The sequence below is a fragment of the Syngnathus scovelli genome, chromosome 5, assembly GCF_024217435.2.
Source record: "Syngnathus scovelli strain Florida chromosome 5, RoL_Ssco_1.2, whole genome shotgun sequence".
NCBI lineage: Eukaryota > Metazoa > Chordata > Actinopteri > Syngnathiformes > Syngnathidae > Syngnathus > Syngnathus scovelli.
Genome location: NC_090851.1, coordinates 21,438,790 through 21,460,592, shown reverse-complemented (window position 1 = coordinate 21,460,592; position 21,803 = coordinate 21,438,790). Strand labels below are relative to the sequence as shown.

Genomic DNA, 21,803 nt, shown 5'->3' with positions numbered 1-21,803 from the left:
GTTCTTTGAAAGAGTGAAGGCACCTTCACGGTTAGGATGAAGGCCGTCCTTCCTCAGCAGGTCAGGGCGGCCCCAGAAGGAAGACCAGTTCTCTATAAAATACAGTCCCTGCTTTTTACAGAAAGCAGCCATCCATCGATTAAGGGAGACTAATCTCCTCAACCTCTCATCAGTGCCTCTCCCAGGCAGGAGTCCAAAAACCAATACTCAATGCCATGGAGAAGTACATCCAGGACTCTTTCTGGTGAGATCACAAGTCCTTGCTATGCTTTTCTTCGTGATCTCTGATTGCCTCATCCTAACATCATTGGAGCCAACGCGTATCGCTATATTCGAGTAGCTAGTGTATTTAGACCTACGCTGTTGACTAGACCTATTGCGAGCCAGCTCCCTAAGATTAGCTTCCATGTCGGGTGCTCTGCCTCCAGGGATACACATTACCATGGCTGGATTTTTAATGTTTTGGGTAATGGAGTCACCTATGACCAAAGTGCGAGAGCCAGTAGACCGAAATGGCTTGGGACAGCCATCTTAGCTGGCTCATCGCAATTAGCAAGCCGCTTGGGGCTAATGCTAACTGGGCAGCGGGCTGACGACAGCCCGCATCTGTGTCCGCCACATCTACGGTTATCGCGCTATTCTGCTCTAGCTGGCGGACACGGCCCTCTAGCAGGCACAACCTCTCTAAGAGAAGGGTGCAGTTGGTGAACGAAGCCGTACAAACCACTTGATCCGCAGCCATACTTAGGTGTCCAATGATCGACGGTAGACAGTAGACAACAGCCACGAAGCGTCCGCTGAGAGCCTAACAGTGGTCGAAAATCAACTCCAGCTGCCCCCATCAGTGGTGCAGCTGAGCCTATGGAGCTGGGGCGCACCGCTCTGTCGGCGGAGAAGCGTTGCTGTAGAATCCACAGAAACCTTTGTCTGTCTGTCTGCCTCTAGGCCCGGTTTCTTCTTCCAGAAGGGGATAAGACCAAGGAAGCACTGGTAGACTCCGGTGCAGAGGCCAGCATCATGGACACCGGTCTCGCTCACCAGTATGGCATCGAATCCTTGCCCCTGGCTTCTCCCATTCCGCCTCGCGCTCTGGACAGCCGCCTGATAGACGAGATGACGGATGTAACAATGCTTCCCTTGGGTAACCATTGTGAAATAATTCACTTCACCTTTTTTCTATTCCAGACAAGCCACTCATCCTAGGACTGGTTGCGTCAGCATATCCCGATCATGGGCTGGGAGACGGAATCTGTGCAGTAGTGGAGTGAGCGCCGCCACCATCGCTGCCTGAAGTAGGAACCTTCCTTCCGCCACATTTCCGTCCACTTCTCATCCCAGGGGACAACTACTCGCTGCGCAAACTGGAACACCAAGCCATGGAGAAGTACATCCAGGACTCTCTCGCAGCTGGAATCAACCGATCGTTCTCCTCGCCCACATTTTGCCCCTGCATTGACTATTGCGGGCTCAATGAAATCACGGTAAAAAAACGCTACCCAATGCCCCTTCTCTCATCCACATTCGAGAGCCTCTTAGGGGCCACTGTTTTCACCAAACTGGCTAAAAGCTCGACCATGCAGGCTGGTCATTCCCAGCCTCTTTCATGCTGATGCCCGGTCGATGACCAACGGGATGGACGAGCGGAGCACATCTCACGGTCTGGAGTGCTGTGTCTGGTTGTCGCGGAGTCCTGGCTGGACCATTGCATTCCTGACGCGACTATCGAGCTAGCGGGCCGTGCTGTCTTCAAAGCCGACCGAACAACAGACTTTTTTTGAGACCGCTTTTTAAAATCGAGAACTTCAAGATTGAGCAACAGCTTTTTTTCATCAGGCTGTTAAAATCATCACCCCACGCCTGCTCATCCCTTGTGAAGACTGACCCTAGATTGCATTTTATCTGTATTTTATATTGTTTTATATACATGTTTGTGCATGATCTGCTGGCAAGTGTATTTTAACTTCATGGGTTTCCACACTTGAAAAGGAAGGATTTGACCAGACTGGGATTTCACTCTTTGTTGGGGTTTTATTGAGCGAAACAATCAAGCTGAAAAACCGGTAGTCCCTTTGTTCTCCTCTTCTCATGAGTTTTTTCCTTTCTCTGTGGAGCTCAGTGCTGTTTGCTGCTACTGCTGTGTTGCTCACTGATCGAAAGGATTGTGTTGTTTGCAGCTGCTGCTCACTGATCGAAAGGGTAGTGTTGTTTGCTGCTGCTGCTGCTGCTGCTGCTGCTGCTCACTGGACCAAAGGATTGTGTTGTTTGCTGCTTATGAACACTGCTGTGTGCATGCTCCCAATGAGGATAAATTGTGCTCAGCTGTTGAGGCGCTCTGTGGAGCTCCGCTGCGTGCTGCGCGTTCACGTCATACGCCTGCTGTGACCCCTTGTAGTCACATGCAGCCGCAGACAGGTGCGCACCTCCCAGGTCGGCGCAAAACCTCCCGCTCGATCTTAGTGTGGTAACACAGAAAGATCGCACTTTTCAGGAAAACTAGTGTCCATCACACTGATCCTCTGCGGGGATGAGGACTATGAGGCGCAGCACGTCACTGCCATCATCATCATCATTGGTTTAAAGTCCGTTTTCCAGGCGCCGCTGGGTTGGACCGGGTTCTTGATATGGCTTTCTTCCACCGGGAACAGTCCATGGCCATCTCGTGGTTGATGCCGAGTGCCTTCATGTTGGCTGACACGGTCGTCTGCCAGGTCTTTTTAGGTCGGCCACTGGGTCTTGTTCCCTCTACATTATATGACATAACTCGTCCTTCCTCACTACATGTCCGTACCATCACAGTCTGCCTCTCCTCACCACATCCACTATGGCCTCCACTCCCATCTTCTTTCTCAGCTCTGCACTGTTTTTTTTCTACCTCATTGACACACCACACATCCATCTGATCATCCTCATTTCTGCTATGTTTAGTTTGTCTTCGTGTTCTGTTTTCAGGGCCCATGCCTCACTTCCGTACGTCAGAAAAGGTAATGCCACATGGTTTTCCATTTGATTTGGCTTAGGTCAGCATACTCTTCGAGGAGCTTTATGGCATCTTCTCTGAGTTCTTTGGACAAGGCGGCATCTCATGTGTCTTCTCTGCTGTACATTATTTTTGCTTCTTAGAAAGCTCTTCTGACCAGGATGGCTCCTTTCTGCTTTGCTGGAGTCACGAAGCCAAGTGGATCATAAAGACCAGAGACTTGGCTTAACAGCTCTCTTCTGGTGAGTGGCCTGGGGTTTGTCCTCTTTCGTCCTCTCTCAGTAAGTTTTGGCCGAGGCATTATTTCCTCCTTTTCTTGGAGAAGTTAACTGAAACCATGACATGTAGCTTGTCATCTTCGATGGTATAACCACGGCCGAGGGCTTTGTTGTCCTCTTCAGTAAGCTGGTTTGGCAGAATCATGGTCTTTGACTCCATCTTCTCACCTTCCGGCCATTTCCTCCCACTTTGATCAGAGTAGACCCAGGGCTTCACGAAGAATCCCCCTGCTTTAAGGATCTGCTCGATGTTGGAAATGAGGAATTTCAGGTGGTCAAGGTCGTTGTGAGAAGTTAAATTGTCGTCGACATATGCATCTTCCTCCAGCACACGCTTCTCCTCTTTGAAATGGCTGAATGGAGGCAGGTTGGCGGTCTCTCGCATGGCGACTTGGGCTATGCAACCTGCAGGTTTGTCTCTAATGTTGACTCTTGTTATGGCGAAATCTTCTATTTCAGATTCCTCAGTATCACGCCACAGGAACCTGTGCAGGTGGACCTCTCTTTCTTCCAGCCAGACAGAGTTGTACATTCTGTGGATGTCACCAGGAGCAGCAAAGATTCCATTTCGGAACCTGACCAGGACAGCTCTGATTGGATTCAGGACATCAGGACCTTTGATCAGCATATCGTTTAAACTCAGACCTCTGTACTTCTGGCTGCTGTTCCATACTAACCTCATTGGGGTGGAGACTGAATGGAGATTTGGTGCAATCAGGTGACTTATGTACCACACCGGCCCAGTCCAGTTCTGCAGAATTCCTTTGGACAGCTTCACTGCAGCCTTGCGATTAACCATCTCATGGACTTGTGAGCTATAAGCCCTCTCCCACTCTGGTTCCTTTGCCAGCTGCCTCTCCGTTCTGTGGAATGTGGCTTCAACCGCGCTTTTATTGTTGGTAGTGATGCTGGATCTCCTGTCCATGGGTACTTGGCGTGCCAGTGTGGTTCAGGGCTGTGATGATCCCCTTTCACACACGTCAAGCCATCTCTTACCATCTCCATCTATTGTTCTTCAGCAAATGTCATCTCTTTCCCCCCGGGTTGGCAGTTCCCGCAACGGCATCCTCCGCATCTCGGCTCACAAGCGGCTCCGATGCTTTCCCGTTTCCACCACTTCAGAAAGTCTCTGCTGCTAATGGCTGTATTGAACTGGGTGCTGGGACGGTTGGGAGGCTGGCAGGAGACTGGATCCTTCCAGGTGAGCTCAGTGTATTTAACTGCTGCAGATCTCATGGATTTTGCGAAGTGTGTTTTTGATGTATGAGCCATTAAGGTGACTTCTTCGAAGAGGTCCGGGTGCGTGCCTCCGATGGTCTTGCCGAGCGGGCCGTCCCAAACCACTAGGTCACAGACAGAATGAACTTTCTGGGATACCAACTGCCCTTCTTCGTGACTGATCAGAAGTTGCACTTCCTTTGGTCTTGCAAGGTCTTGGAGGGAAACATCCGGGAAGATCCTCTGTAACTTGACTGCTGGCACATGTCTGTGAACTTCTGCAATTTTATCTAGCCCATAGCAGATCAGTTGGTGTGACGTGAGAGTTCCTCTTGGAGTGCTGACACGTATCTTGAGAAGGTAGCGCTCGGTTGCTACAGACACCTTCATCCCTCCAACGCCGTAAACCACCAGTGTCACATCTTCACTTCTCAGGTTCAACTTGCTTGCAGCTTTGTGTGTTATGTAGTTTGTGTCTGATGCCAGGTCGATCAGGGTCCCAATTGTTTGTCCATCGTTGGAAGTGACATTAAGGAGCATTAGGATTACTGGGTACTCGTTTAAGCAGTTTTCTTCCAGAAGGCCTCTCTCAGCTGCAGTGGAGTTGTATGCCCTGGATGCTACATTGCAAAAGGCATCTTGACACTGCTGCGCCAACCCTGGTGTAAGTTTGGAGAGGAACTTTTCTTGAGTTTCTGTGTATCTTTTGCCCTCAGCTCTCACTGGACTGGATTTGGGTGTTCCTTGGGACTGGGGTCTGGCAACTGGACAGAGAAGAAAGTGGTGTTGGTCTTTGCACTCTGGTTTCCTGCACAGGTAAGTCTTCTTGCAGTCGTCGCCGTTGTGGACTTCGAGGCATCTTTTGCAGGCACCAAGCTGATGTGCTGCGTGTGTCCCTCTTCTCTGATGGCTTTAGGTTTATCCTAAAATTTCTGCAGAAATATAGTTTCTTTCTGTGCTTTGGGTCACCACAAATGATGCAAATGATGCATCCTACTGTTTCACTGCTGGACTTGGTTGTCGTTGTCCTGGCATACTTTTGAAACTTGGTTTTCTCCTTGGCAGGTTCGACGATGTCTCTCAGCTGATCCAGTTGTTCATATATGGATTTTTGTGATTTCAGGTATGTGATTAGCTTGTTGAAGCGGTTGTGGCGGTTCACAGCATTTCTCTCATCAGCAGCATATGTCAGCCAGTCTTTCTTTCGGGTTTCCGGGAGCTTGCCCTCGATGGATTTAGCCACCGTCGGGTTCTTAATGGCGTCTGCATTATCCAGTTCACTCAAATCATCAAATCACCATTTGGATGAGCTCTATGACTTTTCTTGGCTGACCGCTACGGACTGGTGGACTCACTTGTAGCTCTTCGAAGATCGATGGTGATTTGGTTCCCAAACCAGTTCTCCAGGACTCGAAGGATGTAATCTGATGAGTTGTATGTCGACAGACATAGATCTCTAGCCACCTTCTCATCAAGGCTATCAAGCAGTTGAAATTTCTTCACCTCTTTGGAGCCAGTCGGTTCCCCTTGTTTTTGCAGAGCCTCCCATTCTTGCGTCCATCTGTAGCAGCCTCTGGTTACCAGCAAACTTTGGTAGGGCTGTGGCTTTTAGCTTTATTGCTGCCACTGGATGGCGACCTGGGAGTTCTTCATTATCTGCATCTGATTTCATCTTTGCTGCTTTGATGAAGGTGGCCTTTCTTGATACCAACTGGGAAAGGTGCACCTCCAGCTGTCTTAGGCGGTCATCAAAGTCTTTTTGTCCGGTAGGCAGAGCCCAGTGATTCCAGTTCTGGTGCGCTTCTTTTGCCTTAAGCACCAACTTCTCTAAGTGAGTCAGCATGAACTCGGAGGACTCCAGAGTTCTGGCTGGCTGGTCAGATGAGACATTTCTGCACTCAACCTCTGCAACATGGATAGCTAGGGACAGTTCTCTTCCTCCATGTACGCCCCAGAGTGTCTCTTGAATTAGGCGTTTAACTTTGTCTTTTGCTCACAATCCTTCTCCGGCTTTTCTAAGTCGGTTCTCAGTTGGACATCTAGATCCTCCACAGTCGTTACATGGGCCTCTGCCATGTAAGCGGCTTCCATTTCTTCGTTTACATCCATGACTAAGCTGTGGTCCTCTCAACTTTCAAATCATCCAGTGACTTTGCCATCTTCCCTCTTGGTTGTGGCCACAAGTTGAGTCTTCACCGGTCACAGGCGGTTTTTCGCTGGTCACACGCGGTTATTCACTGGTCACAGGCGTTTTTTCACTGGCAAGTGTATTTTAACTTCATGGTTTTCCACACTTGAAAAGGAAGGATTAGACCAGACTGTGATTTCACTCTTTGTTCGGGTTTTATTGAGCGAAACCATCAAGCTGAAAAACCAGTAGTCCCTCTGGTCTCCTCTTCCCATGAGTTTTTTCCTTTCTCCATGGAACTCAGTGCTGTTTGCTGCTACTGCTGTGTTGCTCACTGATCGAAAGGATTGTGTTGTTTGCTGCTGCTGCTGCTGCTGCTGCTGCTGCTTACTGATCGAAAGGATCGTGTTGTTTGCTGCTGCTGCTGCTGCTGCTGCTGCTCACAGGACCAAAGGATTGTGTTGTTTGCTGCTTACGAACACTGGTGTGTGCACGCTCCCAATCAGGATAAATTGCGCTCAGCTGTTGAGGCACTCTGTGGAGCTCCGCTGCATACTGCGCGTTCACGTCGTACGCCCGCAGTGACCCCTTGTGGTCACATGCACTCGCAGACAGGTGCGCACCTGCCAGGTCGCCGCAACACCTGCCATGAGGAGCTGCCAAACTGATTGTCACAGTTAACACTGCGTTAACAGTGACAATAAAGGAACTCAATTTAATTCAAATCTCCCGTACTCTTGCCGAGCAGGTCAACCATGTCCGGCCAGTGCTGCGTCGCCTGCTGGAGAACGCCCTTTATGTCAAGGCGGGGAAGTGCGAGTTTCATGCCTCCTCCGTTAAATTCCTAGGATACGTGATACGAGGCATGGAAATGGAGGAAAAGACATGCTTCACCTCCGCCTCAGCATCCTCAGGATGCCCGATCCCGTGAAGCAGTTTGTCGTGGAGGTGGACGCCTCCGACGTGGGAGTGCTTTCCCAACGCCTCATGAAACCACGTGTCGGGTCAGAAAACTCGGGGTTTTGGTTGAGATGCAGTCACATTTCCCATTAGCTATCCGTGGTCTAATCTGGTGACGAGGTTTGAGTTTGTCCTTGATTTTTACGTTTTTTACTCCACTTTTGGGAGTTTACTTTTGTTGAAAGTCGCGGACCGTCAATCCCTGCCATTTCGACCACGTTACTCTCAGTGGAGGGCTTCGTGGGCGTTTGTCTACCGTCGATCATCGGACACATAAAGTATGGCTGCGGATCAAGAGGTTTGTGTCCGCCAGCTAGAGCAGAATAGTGCGATAACAGTAGATGTGGTGGACACAGACGCAGACTGTAGTCAGCCCGCTAGCTCAGTTAGCATTAGCCCCAAGCGGCTTGCTAATCGCAATGAGCCAGGTAAGACGCATAGCCGTCCAAAGTCATCTCGGTCTACTGGCCCTCGCACTTTGGTCATAGGTGACTCCATTACCCGAAATATTACGCTTAAAAATCCAGCCACGGTAATGTGTATTCCTGGGGGCAGAGCACCCGACATTGAAGCTAATCTTAGGGACCTGACTCGCAATAGGCCAAGTCAACAGCGTAGTTCCAACAACACGAGCAACTCGGACATAGTAATACACGTCGGCGCCAATGATGTTAGGATGAGGCAATCAGAGATCACAAAGAAAAACATAGCGAGGACTTGTGTTCCCGCCAGAAAGATGAGTCGGCATCGAGTATTTGTCTCTGGCCCCCTGCCTGGGAGAGGCACCAATGAGAGGTTTAGTAGATTAGTCTCCCTTAATCGATGGATGGCTGGGTTCTGTAACAAGCAGGTACTGTATTTTATAGATAACGGCTCCTCCTTCTGGGGCCGCCCCGACCTGCTGAGGAAGGACGGCCTTCATCCTAACCGTGAAAGCGCCTTCACTCTTTCTAGGAATATAGATTACTGTTTGAGCCACTCATGACAGGTCACTTTAGAGCAGGCCGGGGCACAGGTGATTAGACCACCTGTTAGGATGGGTTTGGAGTCTGTTAAGTTAAAGTTAACTAGTGCTAGGCTAGACTTCAAGCATGCACATAGCTCCTTGTGTAGACTATAGCGTCACAGTTTGAATAGTGCTACAGTACATGTGAACACACTTTCTCATGAGGTAGTAGACAAATCCAATCACTCCGTCCCGACCGGTATCGCTGATGAAACGGTGCCTGTTTCAGATAATATTACATGTGTAACAAATATTTACTATCAAATTCCCAAGGTCGTATTGTCCCACCACGCTAATAAACATTTGAGAGGTGATGTCAGGCCTGGAGAACACAATCTTACTCACATTTCGTTTAAAAATCCTTCGATAGATACGAACCCTGACCGACCGATTACACTTAAACTTGGTTTTATGAATATTAGATCGCTTCATACAAAAGCAGTTCTCGTTAATGATCTCATCACGGAACATAATCTAAACGTTTTTGGTCTTTGCGAGACCTGGTTAAAACCTAATGAACTGCTGCCGCTTAATGAGGCCTCGCCTCCAAATTTTGTGAGCTCGCATGTGGCGCGTCCTCAAAAAAAGGGTGAGGGTGTCGTCCTCATCTCAAATTCTGAGCTTAGATTTAGGCTTCGTTCGATTAACGTTTTTAAAACATTTGAAGTTCTCACTGTCCGATCCACCGCTTTACCGTCATTTTATCTTGCTGTTATTTACCGTCCACCCGGGCCTTACTCTGGCTCTCTGGATGAATTTTCAGAATTCGTGGCTGATCTAGTGACAAATGCGGATAATATAATAATCATGGGTGATTTCAATATCCACATGAATTTACCGTCAGAGCCACTTACTTCGGCGTTTCAGACTTTAACTGATATGTTTGGTTTTACGCAAGCCATACAGACAGCAACGCATAAGAATGGAAATACCTTAGATCTGGTATCATCCCGAGGACTTGCAACCTCAAATATAACAGTACTGCCATACACTACTGTTTTATATGATCATTACTTAATAAAATTTGAAATTTTAGTTCTTTGTCAAAGACAAGAGAGCAATCAGAATTATAGCAGCCGTAATATTAACTCCATGACTGCAACTGCGCTATCTGAGTTACTGTCGCCGGCAACTGCCATATTTCCCGCATATATCGGCTCAATTGATAATCTTACAAATGAATTCAATGCGACTTTGTTAAATGCCATCGACTCTGTGGCGCCGTTACGTCTGAAAACTCACCGTAGATTGCCTACTCCGTGGTTCACAGATGAAACACGTACGCTTAAGCAATTATGTAGAAAGCATGAGCACAGATGGCGTTTACCAAACTTGAGGTTTTCCATCGGGCATGGTGTGACAGCCTCCTGAAATATAAAGATCTTATCTTAGCAAAAACCCGTTATTTTTCGCAAGTCATTAATCTCAATAAAAACAATCCTAAATATCTATTTGATACAGTGGCAAAGCTAACACACGCCAGCCGACCCCCGATAGCTCCTTGCACTCAGCTGACGAGTTCATGAAATTTTTCGCTCGAAAGATTGAATCCATTAGGGATGAGATCAAGATGACCATTCCAATTGCTCAGTCGAGACCGCCGATTACCGTGTCCCTTGAAAGGCTTACACAATTGGTTAGTGCGGCAGGCTTACACATTTGGTTAGTGCGGCTAAACAAACAACAAGTTTACTCAAACTATTTAAAAAAATATTTGAAATTTTAGGACCGTCTGTCGTAAATATAATTAATCTGTCTGTCTCCTCTGGGATAGTGCCAACAGCCTTTAAAACCATTAAACCATTACTTAAGCGACTAAATCTTGACCCGGACTGTCTAAGTAATTATAGGCCAGTTTCAAACCTCCTGCTCACTCCCACTTATTTTGCAAGAACCACACGAGAGACAAGCAAGTCCTTTTAGACACCTGCAGGTGGAGAGCTCACACGTTGAAGGAGTGAAGTCTAAAACTCTCCCTCCTGCAAGGGCATATTTATTAAGAGAAACAGAGTGGGGGTAAGAGTAGGTTGAATAGGAAGCCCTTGTGCTCTAGTCAAAACATATCAGGGGATGTTTTATGACCTTGTGGAGGATGGGACAAGGTAGGTTATTTATTACCGGTTGCATTCCAACATAATCATACGATAAGGATAATCTGAAAAACCCTAACACCTCCCATTCATAGCAAAACTTCTTGAAAAAGTAGTAGCGCAGCAGCTAATTGATTACATGGTCGCCAATAATCGATATGAATCTTTTCAGTCTGGTTTTAGAGCTGAGAGACAGCACTTGCTAAAGTGACTAATGACTTCCTCATAGCTATGGATTCAAACACTTCATCGGTATTGTTACTACTCGATCTTAGTGCTGCTTTCGACACTGTAGACTTCGATATTTTATTAGAGCATCTTAAAAGTTGTGTTGGTATTTTAGGGTCAGCACTAGGCTGGTTCTATTCCTATCTATCAGACAGGACGCACCGAGTGGTCCACGGCAATTTGTCCTCTGAGTTCTATAATGTTACGTGTGGTGTCCCACAGGGATCGATACTCGGACCAATTCTATTTAATATTTATGATTCCGCTTGGGGACATAATACGTAAGCATAATATTAGTTTTCAATGTTACGCGGATGACACCCAATTACATATGCCGTTATCGATAACAGATCCGCGGGACTGTTGTAATCTTGAGGCGTGCCTTGCAGAGATCAAACAATGGATGTCTCTTAACTTCCTTCGTCTTAACCCAGATAAAACTGAGATGTTCATAATTGGTCCAACTCGTTATCAACACTTATTTAAGGAAACCACTATAACTATAGATAACCGTACTATCACTCAGAGCGATACTGTAACTAATCTCGGGGTAATATTTGACCAAACGCTCTCCTTTCAAAAAAGCACATTAAGAATATAACCAGAATTGTGTTTTTTCACCTTCGTAATATTGCTAAGATTCGTCCGATCCTCTCGACCGGTGATGCGGAAACTATTATACATGCGTTCATCACGTCGCGCCTGGACTATTGTAATGCAATATTCTCTGGTCTTCCTAAGTCCAGCATCAAAAGTCTACAGTTAGTACGTACTGCTGCTGCAAGGCTGCTCTCACGGACAAGAAAATTTGATCACATTACCCCAATATTAGTCAACTTACATTGGCCCCCGGGCCATTTAAGATGTGAGTTCAAGGTTGTTCTATTAACCTATAAATCGTTGCATGGCTTAGCGCCTTCATATCTCGTTGACCTAGTTGTTCCTTATGTTCCGTCTCGTAACCTTCGTTCGCAAAACGCTAGTCTTTTAGTGACACCAAGGGCCAAGAAAATGTCTACAGGGTCTAGAGCATTTTCTATTCGGGCTCCAGAGCTTTAGAATGCCCTACCAATGGATATGAGAACTGCTACCTCACTAGAAACATTTAAGACACGTTTAAAGACACATTTCTATGATATGGCCTTTAATTAACCTGTAGTGGCCGATTCAGTTGGAGTTTGTTTCGCTCCCTCTCCCCATCCCCCCTCCCCCCACCCCTCCCCGGCTGGGGAGGTGGTTAGGTGGCACCCAAGCTGACAGCAGCTATCTTGATTCTCGTGGACCAATTCAGGATAAGGGAACTGCAGCTTACCCTCCTTGAAGACACTGCCAGGACAATCGAGGGCACCTCCGGCAGCTCTTCACTTTGACTTGGACATCCACTTTTTCATTGATTTTCATATTACGTATTTCATGTGCCCTCTTTGCATCCATTGCAGCCTGGTGATCCTTAAAGGTGGATCCTTCCATCTGTGGTCCCTTCTAAAGGTTTCTCATTTTTCCCCTGATAGTTTTTTTTTTAGTTTTTTCCATGCCCTTTTGGTAGCTTAAGATCAGGGGATGCTTTGAGAATAATTGTCAATTGTTTGTCTATGTGAAGCCCTTTGAGACTGCTTGTGCCTTTTTCTCGCGCCGGCTGTCTCCTCCCAAGCACAATTACATTGGTAACTGCAAACTCCTAGCGATAAAATTAGCATTAGAAGAGTGGCAACACTGGCCAGAGGGAGCGGCTTCCCCGTTTGTTGTGTTAACAGACCACCGCAACTTCCAAACCACCAAGAGGCAGAACTGCTGCCAGGCCCGGTGGTCCTTGTTCTTTGGGTAATTTAACATCTCTCTTTCCTAACGACACGGTTCTTGCAACTGTGCCCTGTCACAAGCATTTCCCTGGGAGGACCAATCGAGGAGCAAGATTCTCACCATCCTCCGTCATGGTGGCGGCCGGCCTGCTTCAACCACTACCTGTCCCCCATCGGCCACGGTCCCACCTCTCCATAGACTTTATTACAGGCGTGGGCATGGCTTCTCAAAACGTATCAATTTCACATTTACAGTGTGCTGATGATAAATTAAGAAGTCCACATATGACATGATCTGGGTAATTTATTTATTTATTTGTTGTTTATGTATTACTGGTGCGGGCGGCACGGTGAGGCATGTTCGCCTCACAGTTCAGAGGTTGCGGATTCTATTCCGCCTTCGGTCCTCCCTGTGTGCAGTCTGCATGTTCTCCCCGTGCGCGCGTGGGTTTTATCCGGGCAGTCCGATTTTCTCCCACGTCCCAAAAACAAGCTTGGTAGGCTGATTGAGCACTCCAAATTGTCCATAGGTGTGAGTGCGAATGGTTTTTTGTCTCTGTCTGCCCTGCTGGCCACCAGTTCAGGGTGTCCCTCGCCGACCGACAAATGGGATAAGCTCCAGTACACCCGCGACCCCCGTGAGGACAAGTGGTTCAGAAAATGGATGGATGGATAGATGGAATTAGATATGAAATTAGAAGAGAGGTGTTCAATGACCGATGTAAACGTATTAGAAATCTGTTTAATTAAAGAATATTGTGAAAATATTTTTTTCTCACTTGAGAACATTTTGGTCACGACAACAGCCTACGTTTACTTAATAATTTTCTTTTACAATTCAAGCAAAAACAAGCCATATTCAATCCTTACATGTTTAAAAATACAGCTTTTCTGACTGAACATGAATGCTTCGATGTGAATGCAGCTCTGAGTGCAAGTCCTCTGTTATTTTCTGCAACCATTACCGGAACATCTGTCTTTCATTGGACAGACAGGACTGTTATGGGATCCTCCCATCTGTGGTCTCTTCTCAAGGTTTCTCATTTTTCTCTAGCAGGGGTTATTGAGTTTTTCCTTGCCCTCCTGGGAGTTAAGATCAGGGGATGTTGAGATTAATTGTCAATTGTGCACATGTGAAGCCCTTTGACACGTGTCTGTGATTTCGGGATATATAAATAAACTTGACTTGACTTGACTTATGCTGCTTCAGGAAGTTGCACATCACAGCAATGATCACTGTATAGATTTCTCATCTCACAAATTGCACTGCAGACATTGTGAACTGTTCTACATACTGTTGCTTCATTTACACTACAGAAGTCACCAGTTTTAAGGATGAAAGGTCCCAGAGGCCAAGAATCAGTTTCAGTATTCCTGACGTAACTGAGAAATAGTAAGTACTCTGAGCGGCCACTTTGTCCAAGTCGCGGGCCTCCCGCAAGCGGAGGTCCATGTGACTGAGTCATTTGTCAAGCTAGATTCTCTGGGCCCAGGTTCACTCGCAAACACCAGTGCTGCCTACTTCTTGATCAAGTGCACCCGCTCGACAGCGAGGATGAGACGCCCCATTATCCACTTAACCACCGTGCCATGAAAGCCCATCACTTAGTTGGCATCCCCGAGTCACCCACTCATGGCAACGGAACTAATGCCCCGCAATAATGTGTCAGGCCTTCCAGAAAGTGCCACATTTCTCATCTCAATTATTAAGTCATGCAACTTTAAATTCATATGGCCATTACATTAAACTTAGAAGCGAGCCATGAAAGCTTCAGCATGATCGCAAGGACTCACTATTGTTGTTCTCCCCATATGCTGTCACCACGGTTGTAAAAAGTACTCCCAGTGCTTGTTAAAAATATATATGAAATTCGACCTGTCCATCTTGCACACGTACCTAGTTTTGTCCTATTCATCAGTGAGATGTGGATTCACCTGGACGGAAAGTTGACTGGTTATTACCACTCTCCTTTATTAATTATTTGGCCTGCTGCTGCAATTAGGCAGTCAGGATGTTTGGACTCACTTCCACTGTGGTGATGGGCATACTCATTTCCCTCCCAGCTTGGCACCTGTACAATGGGGTACACACCAGTGGTGATGGGGATGGGTCCCGACTGTTATTTGTGTGTATGAACCAAACAGCAGCTCAAAGTCGGAAGTCAAATTCCTTGTTTGGCACGCTCAAACATGGCGAATAAAAAACTCTTGAATCTTGAATCTTGAATCTTGAAAGTGCCTTCCCATTTGGGAGTCCTTGGAGGGCGTGCTGGAGAGCACTCCCCCTGGGAATGCCATCATTCTGCTGGGGCAATTCAATGTCATGTGGGTAATAACCTGAAGGGTTATTTGACTTCTGTGCTCGACATGGATTGTCCATAACGAACACTATGTTTGAGCATAAGGGTGTGGTTGTCCACATGCGCTTTTGGCATCAGGACACCCAAGGCCGCAGTTCAATGATAGAGTCTGTACTCGTGTCGTCAGGTTTGTGGCTGCATATTTTGGACAGTCGGGCGGATCTGTCAACTGATCACGACCTGTATTGGCTCCGATGGTAGGGGAATAGGCTGGTCCGACTTGGCAGACCCAAATGTATTGTGAGGGTTTGTTGGGAACATCTGGCAGAATCCCCCTGTTAGAAAGTGTTTCAAATTCCAGAACGTTGCCCACGTTCAGGACATTGAGTCTGTGTGGACCATGTTTCGTGCCTCTATTGTTGATGCGCCCGATCGGTTGTCGTAAGGTGGTCGGTGCATGTTATGGCGGCAATCCTCAAACCGCTGGTGGACAATGGTGGTAAACGATGCTGTTGAGCTGAAGAAATAGTGCCATTGGGCCTTTTTGGCCTGTGGCACTCCGGAGGCAGCTGACGGGTACTGGATGATCGAGCTGAATGTGGCGTGGCAGTCGTGAAATCAAAAACTCTGGTGTGGGAGGAGTTTGGTGAGGCTATGGAATACTACTTCCAGATGGCTCAGAGGAAATTCTGGTCCACCATCCAGCGTCACAGGAGAGGAATGCAGTGCATTGTGCATATAGTGGCGATAGCATGCTACTGCCTATTTGGGACGTTGTGAGTCTGCGGGGAGAATACTTCAAAGAGCTCCTCAATTCCACCGACATGCCTCCCACTGAGAAAGCGGACCCTGGAAACTCCTGAGGTGGTGTCTCCTATCTCTGTCACCAAGGTGGTTAAAAAACTCCTCGCTGGCAGGGCCCCGGGAGTGGTTGAAATCCACCAGGAGTTCTGAAAGGCTCTGTATGTTGTGGGGCTGTCCTAGCTGAAACACTTATACAAAAATGCATGGCCATCCAGGACAGTTGGATTGGCAGCCCAGGGTGTTGGTCCCTCTTTTTAAGAAGGAGGACCGGAGGGTGTGCTCCAACTACAGAGGAATCACCCTCCCACCAAGCCGTGATCTCCAACTCTCACTGGTTGATTTGCAGCCGGTTGTGAAGCAGTTGAGATTAAAATCAGTCCGTCAATATCCTGAGACCATGGTCCTCAGTCGGAATAGAGTGGAATGGCCTCTCCGGGTCGAGGATGAGATCTTACCCCAAGTTAAGGAGTTCAGGTATCTTGGGGTATTTTTTTACGAATGAGGGCGGAATGGAGCGGATCGATGCAACATCTGCTGTGATTCGTACTCTGTACCAGTTTGTCATTGTGAAGAAGGAAATGAGTTGAAAGGCGAAGCTCTCGTTTTACTGGTCGATCTATGTTCCTTCCGTCATCTATGGTCACGAGCTGTGGGTCGTGACAGAAGGAACAAGATCCCAGATACAAGCGGCCGAAATGACTTTCCTCCGTAGGGTGTCCGGGTGCTCCTTTAGAGATAGTATGAGAAGCTGGGTAATCCGCGAGGGACTCAGTCGAGCCACTGCTCCTCCGCGTTATGAGGAGCCAGATAAGGTGGGTCGGGCATCTGATTAGGATGCCCCCTGGTGAGGTGTTCCGGGCATGTACCAACGCAAGGAGGCCCCAGGGACGACACACTGGAGAGATATGTCTCTTGGCTGGCCTGGGATCTTGTTTGGATTCTGCGGGATGAGCTGAACAAATATAGAAATCCAGGGTACATACAAAAATTCCCAAGTGGAATTTAGTACTTTTTAACACATTTTTAATACCTTCACAATATTTTTTAATATCAGTACCACTTCCAGCTGCAAATATGACTTCAGTGATAGGTGTTACTAATAAAGTTACAGATTACTGTCATTTTCTCACACGGCTTTCTGAATGGGTAAGTGTAATGCAACCGTGACTCACTTTGGTTTCGCTATGCATGATGTTAGTGTAGTGTGGTAATTCTGAAGGTGGATACTTTGCATTGCTTTGCTAGGTAAACCATATTTCCAATTAACTTAATACACACATGCCCTCTAGCAGCCAACAAGAAACACTATGTGTTGGAAATTTCAACACAATCGTGTTTAAATTGCTAAATAATGTATATAGCATTTCTACTTTGCAGATGTTCTGGAACACATCTTCCGCAAAAAGCGAGGGATCACTATACTCTTTTTGAAAATTAACTAGTAACTGTGACTAATTACATTTTGGAAGTAAAACACTGCTTACTTATGGTTCTCTCACTCACACACAGGCATGGACAACCTTAGTCTGCAAATATGGCATTACATTTTCCTTCCGTATAACATCGGGCAGGCGTTTGGCAGTGAGATAAGTTAGAAAAACGGTATGTTTTTAGCATGTATTGTATTGTATTATATATATTACTTATTCTTGGTTCACTCTCTCTTACGAATAAAAACAGAATTACTTTGATGTGCTGTGACAGATCATCTGCCCTTGCATGTCCCAATAATTAGCAACCAAAATATCTTGAAGTCACAGTCATTCTCTAAAAAAACGAATGTGTATGTCCATCTGTTTTTTCTTTGAACGTATTGAGACTTTCATCAAACATGAGGTGAATGGTTCGGCTTTGGTGACATTCGCAACAAGCTTGAAGTATGGCGCTAAACCAAACGTGATTATGTAGCCAGTTTTTTCCTTGCCTCACGCAAAGTTTTTTGCTATTTCTAAGTCATTAAACATATTGCAGAAAAGCTCTTAAATGCCCTCAATGGAGGTGTCTGATTGGCATTTGGTCACTGTATGCAGGCACCACAGCACCTCAGGTCGCGACGCTCAAGTGGGATCTGCCTTCTGTTGTCTAACATTGTACTCGCGTTGCTGGCACTCCTGCTGGCAGTGACTTGCGAGAGAGTAGTGGAGTTTTGCGGTAATGTAACCGTCCCGCTACTGCAAAACATTGAAATGTTAACCTGCCCACCCCGTCGGCACAACCTCAATGTTGGCTTGGTTTGAACTTGACGGCAGTCAGCCCCATCCAGATGTTTTTTTTATTTTTATTTACAGACGTGGAAATAAGCCTCTCAGTTGTTACCAATAACTGGCTTAAGCCAGTCTTTGAATCTAGCGTCCTCCAACCAAATAATGAAAAACTTACATTTCCCCATGACTTTGTTTTACCTCCACTACCAGGGAATATTATGTAGGCGCAAATAATTTTGTTGATGTTTTTACTGCGAACGCTTACAGAAACATTATGGACCTTCTTTTTTTTTTTTTACGGTTACTGGCATCCACATGCAGCATTGCATTGACGCCGCACACTACAACATACTGTAGGTTACAGCAGTGTTTCCCAACCACTGTGAGATGTTCAGCTGTGCCGTGGGAAATTGTCCAATATTAAGTACGGAGCGCATTGTAAACAGGATCGCCAAACCACTGGTCAGTTAGCGCAAGGCCTGTCAGCCTCTTGCTAATCATGCATACGTGGCAAATCGGCAAATCTTGAGATTTCATGTTGTGTTGGTCTGATAATATTGCATCGGCACATATTCAGTTTCTGTGTGTGCTGCTGTGTGCTTTTATTAAGAGTGACACTATGACGGTTGTGGTGCGTTTGTGGTCCGATGCAAATCAGAGCATGCAGTGCAACCAGAGAACCTGGATTGTTACTTTTTCACCAATATAAAATACACAGTCAAGTCAAGACACCTCGACTGTGATAGCCACTCGGAGCGTCTTTAAAAGTGAATTTGTTCTTTTGTCGCAAAATTTGTAGAGCTAGTCTAAAACAGTAAACAAAGTCACGTTGATTCTTTTGGATTTTAATCACAATCACTTTCAATAGTTTATTTCTTACACTGTCTAAAACCTTTTTAAAAAACTGTCACTTTAAAGAATATTTAGTATTTAGTTTTTGTTCAATTATTCGACTCTCCATATATACTGTATTTATTCTAATTATCGCCCAGGGCGATAATGAGAGAAGGTTTATGTCCAATTAATAGATTAAATGTTGTCCGATCGCCAAGGGGCACTGAAATGGGCGATAATATGTATATTTTCCTTATGTAGTATGCAATACCTGCATCTCACTGGTGTTCTTAACACTAGAACAGCGGCTGTTTTGATCTACCTCTAACAGCGGGGTCAACTGACGCTCCATCGATGCGACACGTTACCGTCGCACATCACGTGTTGCGCACGTCATGTTATCGCAATCGTCTTGTTCGAGCGCACGCCCCGATAACGTAATTGTGTGAGGATATTGTAGCGGAGTGACGAGTGTAATTGTATCATAGTTTATGGAGAAAAACAATTTAAAAGGGACAATCGACGTGCTGTCCAATCAGTTATATTTAAACTTGTGCAATGGCGTCGGCATGCGGTCGTGGAGGAAAACGTAAGTTTTGGGGGTAATTTTTAGCAGCATGGGCGATAATTAGAGGTTAGGTATGTTTTTGGTTTATGTCATCGCTAACACACACTGGGCGATTATTAGAATCCATCCATCCATTTTCTGAACCGCTTAGTCCCCACGGGGGTCGCGGGCGTGCTGGAGCCTATCCCAGCCGTCAACGGGCAGTAGGCGGGGGACACCCTGAACCGGTTGCCAGCCAATTGCAGGGCACACAGAGACAAACAACCATCCGCACTCGCACTCTCACCTAGGGACAATTTGGAGTGCTCAATCGGCCTACCAAGCATGTTTTTGGGATATGGGAGGAAACCGGAGTGCCCGGAGAAAACCCACGCGGGCGCGGGGAATATGGGCGATAATTAGAATAAATACGGTATATATAAATATATATAGGAATAGGACTTTACGTCTATCGCTGTAATATAACTGATTTTAATATAGAAGAACTGATTTTTGTTGCTGGTGTGCCTCGAGATTTTTTCCAATGAAAAGGTGTGCCGTGAATGAAACAAGTTTGGGAAACACCGGGTTACAGGTCCTATCCGCACATATAATTTATATAATAAATGAAATTACATGATTTTTAAGGAATAGGCCAACACTTAATACAAATGCGAAAAAGTCTTACAGGTGGGTAGCAGTTTGAAAATGTATTACTTTGTCAAATGGCATATACTACTTTATAATACTTTTTAATGGCCTTATTTATCGTTAATATTATTTACTACCTTTCAATACCTTTTACAACCTCGTGGATAACCTGAGGCCCCTGTCAGATTGAGGAGTTCATCAGAAAAGGTCTGACCAGAATACACTTATTTTGTATAATGTTGTTCCAAGCTCAGGGAACTGGATCCACAACATTAAAAAAAATATTCTCATTACCTCTTCAAATTTCTTAGCCTTGTACAGTGCTGCTCCCTTCAGAAAGTTCAGCAGTATTGTATCACACAGCACAGTGCCCTAAATGATAGTTAAATTACAAAATAAGGATACAATCACAACATGAGCAAAGCAGACTCGACTTATTGACAAAACATGGTCCCCAAATGTTTATGTGAATATTTTGTGAATTTGTGGACACACAATATAAAATATGCCATAAAATGTGACAGTATTTCAATTATCATAAATGATGGTTGGTGAATAGATTAATTATTAGTGTTGAATTCTTACTGTTGCCCTGATGTTACGCTGCATTTGTGCAAAGAATAAGCTAATTGAATTGAACTGATAGTGATTTCAATCAACCCTGCTTTGCACTTATTGTTGCTATGACACATGGCTAAAAAATTATGTTAAATGCCTTTTCACAAAATGCACAAACATTTTCAAAACTTAACAGACTTGTTGTGGATGCCAGATTTAGTGGTTAAGCCTTGTGAAGATGTTATGAACTTAATTTAGCAGAACACTGTGGATGGACTGTGCATTTCTGTTGACCCCAATTTGATATTTTTTTACCCCCTCTTGCACTGAAGAACTCAAGCCAGAAGCTGAGCAGATTGTTCAAGTGCTATCAAGACATATAACCTATACTGGCAGATGATATTTTTTTGTATTTTATCTATTCCATACAATGTTCTATAAGCAACACTCACCACTCCTACTGAAGTGAAGGCTGCCACCATGTTTATAAGTGTGGGAATCATGTTAAACTTGCCTGCCTACAATGTAAAACACATTGTTAAGTCTAATTTAAAAAAAATAAACAACACCAAAGCGTATAATACTCACATTTCCATTGACAAGCACATCAAACCTTATTGCATAGGCTTTCACCAGTGTACGATAGTCAGTCCCATTTTCCATCTTATAGTACTTGGCAAACCTCCAATAAAGAAAAAATCATGGGTAATGTAAAAAAATAGAGCTCATGTGTCACTAGCTGATGATTCATAACATACAGTATATTTTTACTCATGTAATTCAAGGCTTTATGAAGGCAGAGGTTCCAGTGGGCTCACCACCCTTGGAAGGGGCCAAAGGTTGGTTGTACTGTAACCTGGCCCAAGATAGGGAATTTAGCAATTTGATTCTCAGATACTAAAGCTGGCTCTTGGAACATGGAATGTCAGCTGGGAGGGAAAGAGCCCGAGTTTACGCATACTTAAAGTTTTGTTTGCATTGCCAAATCCAATTGGACACTGCCAAGGCTGTCCTTCACAGATTGTGTTCGTAACCTTTATGGGAAGAATTTATAGGTGCAATCGAGAGGTTGAGGGTTTGTTTGGTGGCCTCGGTATTTGCTTTATGCCGATAATATGGTACTACTGGGATCATCAAGCCGCAAACTCTAACTTTCACTGCCAAATGTGAAGCAGCTGGGATAAAAATGAACACCTCCAAATATGAGATTATGGTCCACAG

General features: G+C 45.7%; 1 long non-coding RNA gene across 1 annotated transcript in view; it reads right to left on the bottom strand.

Moving 5' to 3' along the window:
* The window catches only part of LOC125969639 (uncharacterized), a 49,645-nt gene extending 28,275 nt beyond the window's left edge, over positions 1–21,370 (bottom strand). Inside the window, exons 1-3 of the long non-coding RNA XR_011086834.1 lie at positions 21,171–21,370; positions 21,035–21,100; positions 20,319–20,396 (exon numbers count right to left, since the gene is read on the bottom strand). This is a non-coding gene — a long non-coding RNA (uncharacterized lncRNA). The remainder of the gene's footprint in view (positions 1–20,318; positions 20,397–21,034; positions 21,101–21,170) is intronic.
* Positions 21,371–21,803: the final 433 nt, after the last annotated feature.